Source organism: Rosa rugosa, chromosome 5, assembly GCF_958449725.1.
Source record: "Rosa rugosa chromosome 5, drRosRugo1.1, whole genome shotgun sequence".
NCBI classification, from domain to species: Eukaryota; Viridiplantae; Streptophyta; class Magnoliopsida; order Rosales; family Rosaceae; genus Rosa; species Rosa rugosa.
The window spans coordinates 56,381,352-56,391,712 of NC_084824.1; the positions used below are offsets into that span (position 1 = coordinate 56,381,352).

General features: G+C 45.0%; 1 long non-coding RNA gene across 1 annotated transcript; it reads right to left on the minus strand.

Moving 5' to 3' along the window:
• Positions 1–1,138: 1,138 nt before the first annotated feature.
• On the minus strand, positions 1,139–4,267 carry LOC133712002 (uncharacterized). Its single transcript, XR_009847106.1, has 4 exons — positions 3,646–4,267; positions 3,493–3,566; positions 2,701–2,820; positions 1,139–1,510 (listed from the first exon to the last, which is right to left on the minus strand). It is a non-coding gene; the product is annotated as an uncharacterized LOC133712002 (long non-coding RNA).
• Between the last annotated feature and the right edge of the window lie 6,094 nt (positions 4,268–10,361).

Below are 10,361 nucleotides of genomic sequence, written 5' to 3' on the forward strand. Positions count from 1 at the left end.
GCTGATAACAGTCAAAGATGTTTCTGGGTTGACAAGCTCTTTTTTGACGTACTTTTTCTCGTCATCCCTGGGATCCTCAAAGATATTTGGTGCCGCTGCATGGTCTCCCACTGTGAGGATTTCATGACGGCGTGCCGACCGTGCCACAGTTGTGGAATAGCACTCTCGTGCCAACTGTTGACTTCCCTTCACACAGCCTGTGCCGTTGGTAGTGGGGAACTTCATGAGAAGCATGTATCCGGCGATGATGCACTTGAGCTTGTTAAGTGTCGGGCGACCAATGATGGCATTATAGGAACTGAAGCAGTCCACAATGATGAACTCTGTATGGATTTCCGCCGTACGTGGACTGGCGGCAATAGCCAGTCGCATGTAATCGGAACCTAATGGTTGTGTGATGTCGCCGGAGAAGCTAAGCAATGGCTCATGATCCTGTAGTAGTTTTCTGTTCCGCCGAAGTTTGTCGTAGCATCCGTTGAAGATGACATTTACAACGGAGCCGCTGTCGACAAGTATCCGTCCTACTGACCATTTATCGAGTATGGCGTCAATTAAGAATGGATCATCGTGGGGCAGATGTACTCCGCGCTCCTTCTCCTCTGAGAAAGTAATGGGCTCCCAACCAAACTTTGGGAGTTTAGCGGACCTCTCATAGCGGATATTGCACACCTCCTTAGGGTGGTTAGCACGTGCATAGTGCTTTTTTTCCCGGTGAGACATGTTGGTGATTGGGGCGCCACAGTCGATGGTGTTGATGCGGCCAAAGGGCTCAATGTTGGCGATGACGGGTGGTGGTTGGTGCAGCTTAAATTGCTCCATCTTACTGTCTCGGTACAAGGTCTCAATGGCCGTTTTGAGGGCGTTGCAATTGTTGGTATTGTGTCCGCTGTCCTCGTGGTACTTGCACCACTTGCCAGTGTTTCTGGGTTTTCCTACCCTTGGGTATTTTCTTGGGGGTGGTGGCGGTATTTGGCCCTTGCATTGGTCGTATATCTCCTCGTATGAGGCCGTGAGGACCGTGAACTCTGCGTACCGCTGGGATGACTCCGTCTGCTTATTACGGTTGTCCCCCTGAGATGAGTGGTTGCCCTTATTGTAGTGTTGGTCCTTCTGCCGCTTGCTCTGGTAGTTGTGACAGGACCCGCCCCGGATTTCACCCCAAAATCCGGAGTGACCCTGCGGGGCCCACCTTAGAAGAAATTCTACCAAAAATTTGGCAGAACTTCCCCTAAAAGTAGGCTACCCAAACTTGTAGGAAAATTTTACACTTCTAAATCAATCCATCCTTATTCTCCTGGAGCCGCCCTGCTCCCCAAATAACATCAACTTCCATTTCAAAAAGTACAACTATCAACTTGATAACTTGATAACATGAATCCCACAGGTTATCAGAGCAGCTCTAATAACAGATAAATAAGGAAAATAGAAATAAAATGAATGCACGGAAGCTATGTTGTGGACTATGCCTCGACTCCATGTACGCCCGACCACGACTAATCTAACCTGCACACTGGGTATTTGAAACCGAAGGGCCCAGGGGAAAAGTAATTTAAAACACGTTAGCGTGAGTGGACAAAAATAAATAATTTAATATGAATAAAACAAAATAAAACTTCATACTTTCCCACATTTTTCGATATATATATAAAATCCGGATGCATGCAACATTTATAAAACACTTAAGAAAATAATCCGAAAAACGTTGAACTCCAGAAAACCGGCTAGCCCCGCTAGTCACAACAACAGAGTAAAAGATTGAAATTTCAATACTCGAAAATATAAGTCCAGCCCCGCTGGTTAAGAAAACTCAGACTAGTCCCCGCTAGTCAAAAATAGTATAAGTAGGGGAAGATGATAGCCATACGAATAAGCCACTCAGGCTTGGGTGATAGCCTCCCAGGCTAAAGAACTCCCATAACTCCCGTAATATACCCTTACGCCACTAAGTGTAGCGATAGGATACTGGGCTACAGAATTACTGTCACAGAGACAGTAACCTGCGCCACAAAGGCGGAAGGGCTACGGTGATCCCATCACCGCGCCACAAAGTAGGAAAATCAATGCTAGCATGATAAAATCACCCCTTAGTATGGCACAGGGAAACATAACCGAAAATCCAGTAAATCCAAAAATACATAAGGCTTCCCCATCTCTCGCAAATGCATTTCCAACGACGTGTCCCACACGCCAAGATAATCTCAAGTTCAAAAATAAATAGGAGAGAAAATAATAATAATAATAAAACATAATCTCCGTAAGTTGAAATAAAACCAAATCCAAAATCATCATCAAGGCATTCCCAATGCCAAAACCGAAAGTCGATAAATAAATAAGAAAGATCAATAAATCAACGGCGTGTCCCACACGCCAAAATATTCTCGGGTCAATAATGAATAAGCAAGGAAGTTCAATAATGAACTAATATTCCATTTTGGAAAATACCCTGGAAAATACTTTATTGAAAAACAACATAAATCATAATTTCAAATCCGAGCATAACAAAATTAATATCCGAAAATCACAACCGGAATAATTTATAATCACTTCAGAAAATCATTATTGAAAGCAAAACCACGAGATAAACCGAAATCAAATTCCGAAATCCATTCATATGCTCGAAAAGTAATATGTTAATTAAATAAAGCATTAACTCAAGAAAATAAGCGCATGCATCATTATTTAAAACAAAAGTCCACTCACAGTGATTCAAATGCAATAATCGTCAACTCATCCATCCCAAGTCAAGGGCTCGGAAATTTCTCCGTTCAATCATTTTCGATATTGAGCTTTCGTTCTATCTCAAGTAGTCACGCTCGAGTCCTTAATAAAATAATTAAGCCCAATTAGTAACTTATTAACAATGAAAACTTCCTTAAATAACCAAAACGTGTTAAATTCACCAATCTACTCTGAATTAATAATTACAGGTAACCATTTCCGAATAATCCACTTAATAAAGTAAACTCATTCGGAATATGGTAATTACACTATTTCCAAGTTATCATTCAAGTTAACCATTCGACCATTTACTTAGCCTTTAAACCTTAAATGTAAGATTCATGATCACCATTTCCAAATGATTCTGTCTTTACGGTAATTCTCGGATATGGTAGTATTAGAATATTCCAATTGGCAACTCGTTTCATTAATCTTCGTCGAACAATCGATTTAACTTGCTCAAATAAAATTTGTCATTCTCACTAACAATTTCCTCTCAACATCAATTTCAACTTTCAGTTACTTGCCAAACTCGTCAAAACCGATCCATTCAATATTCACCAATACCTTAATTATTTGGCCAAACTACTTACCACTTCTAGTAAGACATTTCCACAATGGTAATCAATTCGTCACTTCCAAACTTTGCATAAGCATAACACCATCGAAAATATATTTGAAACCATTCTAGTTGCAAACCAATAACTCCATCAATTCAATAATTTGACCAAACCAATTACAGCAATTATAAGGTCACCGAACCCATTTCCTTACCAATTCTTCATCTTCAAACAGAGGGCCAATTCTAAATAAGTGTAGTCCTCCACCACCAACAACCATTCGAACTCCTAGCAATAACAACACAATTAAATAACAATCTTCAACCAAATTTATATCTCAAAAAAAAATAGAGTTCCTGCTTCTTACCTTCCTTCCTTCATTATACATCAAACTGAACCAATGCCCATTCCTTTCTCCAAAAACTTCATAACTCATAATCAAAAATTAATACAGGTGGCCTGGAATTCCGGTGGCGGAGCCACGGTGGTCCACACGGCAGCGGCAGCGCGTGCAACGGTTCTGGCCGAAGCAAAGGTCGGGACCAAAGGGTTTTGAAGAATGAGGAGGCTCTGATTCCAACTTTGGTGGTTGTGCAGCTCAATTTGGGCTGGAGATTGGAGAACGAGGACAAGCAGATTCGGAGTCACCGGCAGTGATGCATATAGCAGCTTTCCGGCGTCGATTGGAGGAGAAACATTTGGGTTTTGTGGCTTGGCTTGATCCAAACACGTTGGCGGCAGCGGTGAGCTGAGGGAGTCGCCGGAATTGAAGGAGACAAAATCGCGGGGACTGTGGTTTCTGTGCATGGTGGCTAGGCTCGGTAGAACTCGTCGATTTGGCCTGGGCTTGCGTCGAAACTAGGTGTCGGACCGATTGGTGGTGGCGGTGACGAGAGGTGGTGGCCGGAAACTAGCATTTTCCGGCGCTAGCAGAAGAACGACGTGCAAGAGAGAGAAGGGGTCGTGCGGCCGAGAGAGGGAGAGAGGAGAAAAATGAGAGAGAATTTAGGGTTTTTCCCTTTTTATACTTGACTTTGTGAAAAGTCGGTTTTACCCTTCACTGACTCTCAAAAAACTCTGGCGTAACTGAACTTCCGTAGACCGTAACTCATTCATACGAATTCCGATTTTTGCGTGCTTCGTGTCTACGAACTCCGTTTAATACCTTTTACAACTTTCATGAAGGAAGTTTTCTCAAAATTGAAACCGAACAAAAAGTCAACTTTTGGTCAACGAAAAATACCGAAACGAAGTAAAAAGTGAGAGTAATTGTTGTTTACCGCCCAAATGACCAGTAAATAGGTAAATTGAGATACGAGACGTAACAAGTTGCCCTGTTGCCATTCTCTCTTCTTATCAGTTGGCGGTGCATCAGAGGTTTTGGTAGCGGTTTGGTGACGGCTGGCGGAGGGTTGAGTGGACTTTACAGGTGTTGGTGATGGTGGGGGAGTTTCTCCATATGTACTGAATTCTGCCTGTGCATGAATGACAGCTTCGCTCATGACATGGTCGTAAGCGACATTTGGATGATTGTAATTGAGGTGATAGAGAAATGACCCTTTGAGGAGTCCCTGCTTGAAAGCCGCCAGTGCCATTGTCTTGTCAAGATCGCGGCACTGGGATGTCGCCTCTCGCCACCTGGTGACGAACGCCTTCAATGTTTCCTCCTCCCCCTGCTTGAGGCTGAATAGCTGAGTTGTACTGTGGTGTCCGGCCGCCAATAGGATGAACCGAGATAGGAAAGCATTTGATAGGGCATGGAATGAGTCAATGGATCCTGGCGGGCACTCGAAAAACCAACTCATCGCCTCACTATCCAGCGTTTCGCTGAACAGGTGGCAAAGGGTGGCATCATCGAACCCCTTGTTATTGGTGACCTTTTTGAACGTGTCCATATGGACGAAGGGGTCAGTCCTACCTCTGTAATGTGACATCTTTGGTGTCTTTGCATGTGCTGGGCGGATGGCATGCAGGATCCCGGCGGTGAACGGTCCTGGTCTGGCCGCAAAGAGTGGGCTTTGTATTGGCGCTGGGGCGCCTGCCTCCGCCCGGATTAATCTTTGCTCTAGTTGTTGCATCTTTTCTAGGATTAGGGCAGTTGCATCGGTGGTGGTCCCTTCCTGGAGGTTCCGCTGAGCCAGCCGTCGCCGTTTGGCAGGTATATTTCCCTCGGTTCTTGCTCTGGTTGTTGAGCGGTTGGTGTGAGGCTGCGACTCTGCCTCCTGCTCCAACATTAGTCGGGGGGGAGGTGGTGGGCCCATTCCTAATAGCTCAGGTGGGTCCAGTGGTACCTGCATCTGTATGATTGGTCTGGGTACTAATCCGCTGAAGTTGGGTTGGCTGCACCTAGCGCTCCGCGATTGCTCGTTTTGTGCTGGGTTGGAGTTTGCCTCCAGCGCCCTCTTCAGCTTGTCGAATCTAGACGTCAGCGTGGCCACCTGCCTTTGGGCCTCGGCCTTTTCTTTGCGCTCCTGCTCGCGCTCTCTATTTGTCTTGTGAAGGTCCGCCAGTGCCAGCTCATACTTAGCGGCGAGGTCCTGCGCCGGTGGGCGACTGCCGCTCGGTTGAGCCTCCGTTGTAGTTTGGGTTTGCGGAGCCTGGGGAGTGGCTTGGGGTTCCCTGCTGGGGTTGGCCGGCGTGCTGAATAGTGCACGGTTAACGTTAACCTCTAGATTAACATTGACCGTGGGGTTGGTGGGATGGGGGTTGGCGGATTGGTCCGCTTGCTGCTCGGCGTTTCCCCTGCTACAGTTAGTCATGGTGGATGTTGTGGTGGGATGACCTTCTGTTCAAGGATTCCCACAGACGGCGCCAATGTTAATGTTTAAAGTTCAGCGGTAGCTAAACCTTTGTTAACGCTGATCCGATGGGCGAACCGATACTTGTGATGTTATCAGAGCCTCCGCTACCTGTCAAGCACAATACAAAGGGCGTCAGAGGGAGACCGCGTTGGGCAGTCTTCTCTTCTCCGATGCCTAAGTTAGTCAATGTATTTATGTTGACAAAGTAACAGTAGGTAAGTATTAAATGCGTAATTAATGAGGAGAGAAGAGAGAACCTTTTATAGGTGAAGAAGGAGCTGATCTTCTTCATGTTTTCGATGTGGGACTGATGTGCTTCAGTCCCCAGCTTCTGATGCTGTCTTGGCGCGGCGCGTGGCGGCTCGTCAGCGGTGATCTGGGGGTAAGCCGGGGCTCAGGCGGTAGCCTGCCTGGCTGTGTTCCATTAGGTCACTCTTTTGGCGGGAGTTGGTACCGCTGGGGGTAGCATGAGCGTGGCTCATTATAGCTAATTATGCTTGCAAATGGCTATGTAAGTACAGCTGGTCTTATTGTCATATGGAGGGCAGCAAGGCGCCATCACGAACTTGTGGGAAGCGAAAAAAATTCTCTATTTGAACGTGTCTCTGAATGTGGCTCGTTAACGAGCGACATTTCGCTCGCCTCCGCCAACGAAATGGTTCGTTAATACCTTCCATTTTCACTTGTCTATACAGGCAAAACGAGCTGGTAACACACTTCTCGTCAACGCGCTCTGTACAATGACAATGATCTCCATGACCCATTGCGATCAAGATTCTCTCCTCTAGGAAAGAGTAAGGGACATGTTAACGCAGCCCACGGCAGCCACTGATTAGGCAGTTTACCCCCCACACTTGAGCCATAAAATATTAGGCTAACTACCTAAAACCAACTACTTCAATGCTCCCCTCATCAAACAATCATCAAGCCACACGGAGGTCTTTCTTAGCCGAGAAGTGGGGGACTCCCTGGGGGGGCCTAGTAGGGGCCACCAGGAATGACAAAAGCGCTCGCTCAGAGAAGTCTATGGTTGAAGGCGCACTCGCACTGATTTTGCCTGACATGCTGTTGAGGCCTTGCTTTAGCGACAGTAACTCCCTAACCAAGAAATCCCTCGTTGACTGGGGACTTGGGGGACTTGTACATACATAGTACTGTCAGGCATAATCAGCAAAAAGGAGGTCCGCCTTTCGTTGGTAGGTTAGCCCGGCAAGGGCGACCTACGAAAATACCACAAGCTAAGTTGTCTCTTGAGCCAAGCCTCAGGCCAAAACGTATTGTGACGCACTGTGCAAAGTGTAAAGATGGCTTCTCAGAGAGGTCTAAAACCACCAAACTGAAGCAATTCAGTCCCACATCGAAAACAAGACTGAGGCCAAACCTCACCTCACCTATAAAAGGTCTATTCCTCTCTCTTCATTCATTACGCATTTAATACTTACCTACCTCTACTCTGCTAAAATACATTGACTGACTTTAGCATCAGAGGAGCGAAGACCGCTAATTGCGGTCTCCCCTCTTGATGCTGGTGTATTTTACTTGATAAGTGTCGACAACTCTTACCTCACTATATCGGTTGAGACTTCGGACCCTTTGTCCCCGTTAACGGGATTCGACATCCTTAAAAATCCTAAGCATTAACAAGGGCTACGACTATCCTCCAACGACAGGACACAACACCCTAATGACAGTGATCTCCACGAGACATTGCAGTCAAGATTGTCCCTTGAAATAGAGTAAGGCACATGTTAATGCAACCCACGACAGCTATTGATCGGGCAGTTAACCCCAACACTCGGGTACAAAAGATTAGGTTCGCTACCTAACCCTTGCTGCTCTAATGCAAATCCCTTCACCAAACAATTATCCGGCCACACTGAGGTCTTTCTTAGCTGGGAATGGTGGGCTTAGCAGGGGCCCACCTGATAGGGCAAAAAGCTTTTGCTTAGACAAAGTCTATAGTTGACAACACCTTCGCACTGATTATGCCAAATGAAGGGCCTAAGGTTACACCTCAACGTCAATAACTGCCAACCAAGAAATCCCTACTTGACTGGAGACTTGTATATATAGGTAATTACCTGGAATAATTAGCATCGACTGGGAGCTGCCTTATATTATCAAAATGGCCAAGCTGGTGTGACACCCTAATGACAGTGATCTCCACGAGACATTGCAGTCAAGATTGTCCCTTGAAATAGAGTAAGGCACATGTTAATGCAACCCACGACAGCTATTGATCGGGCAGTTAACCCCAACACTTGGGTACTAAAGATTAGGTTCGCTACCTAACCCTTGCTACTCTAATGCAAATCCCTTCACCAAACAATTATCCGGCCACACTGAGATCTTTCTTAGCTGGGAATGGTGGGCTTAGCAGGGGCCCACCTGCTAGGGCAAAAAGCTTTTGCTTAGACAAAGTCTATAGTTGACGACACCTTCGCACTGATTATGCCAAATGAAGGGCCTAAGGTTACACCTCAACGTCAATAACTCCCAACCAAGAAATCCCTACTTGACTGGAGACTTGTATATATAGGTAATTACCTGGAATAATTAGCATCGACTGGGAGCTGCCTTATATTATCAGAATGGCCAAGCTGGTGTGACCTCCAGGAACACCGTAGGCTAGGCTTTCACCCAGGCCAAACCTCAAGCCAAACATGCCGTAACGCGCATTCACACGCTGCACCAACGGAAAGTCTCGAAAACAGATAGTTGAAGAACATCAGTCCCACATCGGAAATAAAGTGAAGGTCACCCTTCATTTCACCTATAAAATGTATCCTCTCTCTCTTCATTCATTACGCATTTATTATCTACATAGCTATCGCTACTCTGTTAACATAAATACATTGACTAACTTACGCATCGAAGGAGCAAAGACCGCCAACCGTGGTTTCCGTCTTAATGCTAGTGTATTTGAGTATTTCAATTAACAAGTTGCGGGCTTACTTACCTTACCAAATCAACCGAGACTCTAAACCCGTGTCAATGTTAACGGAATCAGACTTCCCCTGAATCTTGAGCATTAACATCGAGGTTGAGATGCATGCCCTATGACATTAAGATAGCGAATATGATGCGCAAATTTTCTACGTGTATGCTAGCCTTGATGCTCTTGATGAGCATGTTGTCCATATATAGCTCAATAATCTTGCCTAGGTGTTCTACAAACATTGCGTTCATCAGGCATTGGTATGTGGCGTCTGCATTCTTTAGGCCAAAAGTATGACATTTTAATAGTATAAGCTCTTGTCGGTGGTAAAAGTTGTGGGATTCTTGGTCGCCAGAATGCATTTTGATCTGGTTGTAGCAGGAGTACGCATCCATCATGCTAAGTAGCTCATGGCCTGCCGTTACGTCAACTAGTTGGTCAATGCGTGGAAGCGGAAAGCTGTCATTGGGGCATGTCTTGTTGAGGTTCTTGAATTCCACGCACATTCACCACTTACTGTTATGCTTCTTAACTATAATGAAATTGGAGATCCACTATGGGTAGTTGACTTGGAGGATGAAAACCATGCCGTACAGCTTGGTGACCTTTGCACTGATGGCTTGATACTTTTCTTTGTCGAAAGCCCTCCGCTTTGCTTAACGGGGTAGAAATATGGCTTAACAAGGTAGAAAGATGGCTTGTGTGTGATGATGCAAGGTGAGATCCCTGGCATGTTTGCATATGATTAGCCAAAGGCCTCAGCATTTTCCCTTTGAAACCGTGTGAATTCTGCCGCTATTTCTGGGGATAGTAGGGTGACAATTCGTATTGTCCACTCCAAGTGTTCGTCAGAGAAGTTGATGACTCGAAGTGATGTCTCTAGATTTACAGGCTCTTTTTTGACATATACTTCTTTTCACTATCCCTTGGATTATCAATCTTATTAATCAGCTTCAGCATACTTCCCACTGTTAGGATTTTGTAGCAGCTTCTTGACCTTGCTATTGTTGTTGAGTGACATGCGTGCATTTTGCTAGATGCCTCGCACATTGCCCGTGTAATTAGGAGTGGGGAATTTCATTAGCAACATGTATCTAAGTCAGTGCTTTGAAAAGTAAACATGTGAACTGTTAAATAACTTAAATTGCATGTATAAAGTATAGTGGGTTTTGAGATCGATAATCATAATTAGCATAACATATCCATATTTATGATATTTTATAGATTAGTATGGTCATTATAAGTAATCTCAAATTAATATATTGCATTTTTTGAAAAAGTACAATTTACCGTAAAAATCGTGTGCTATAGTAAGGGAATTTGGCTCAAACTATACCATTTTTG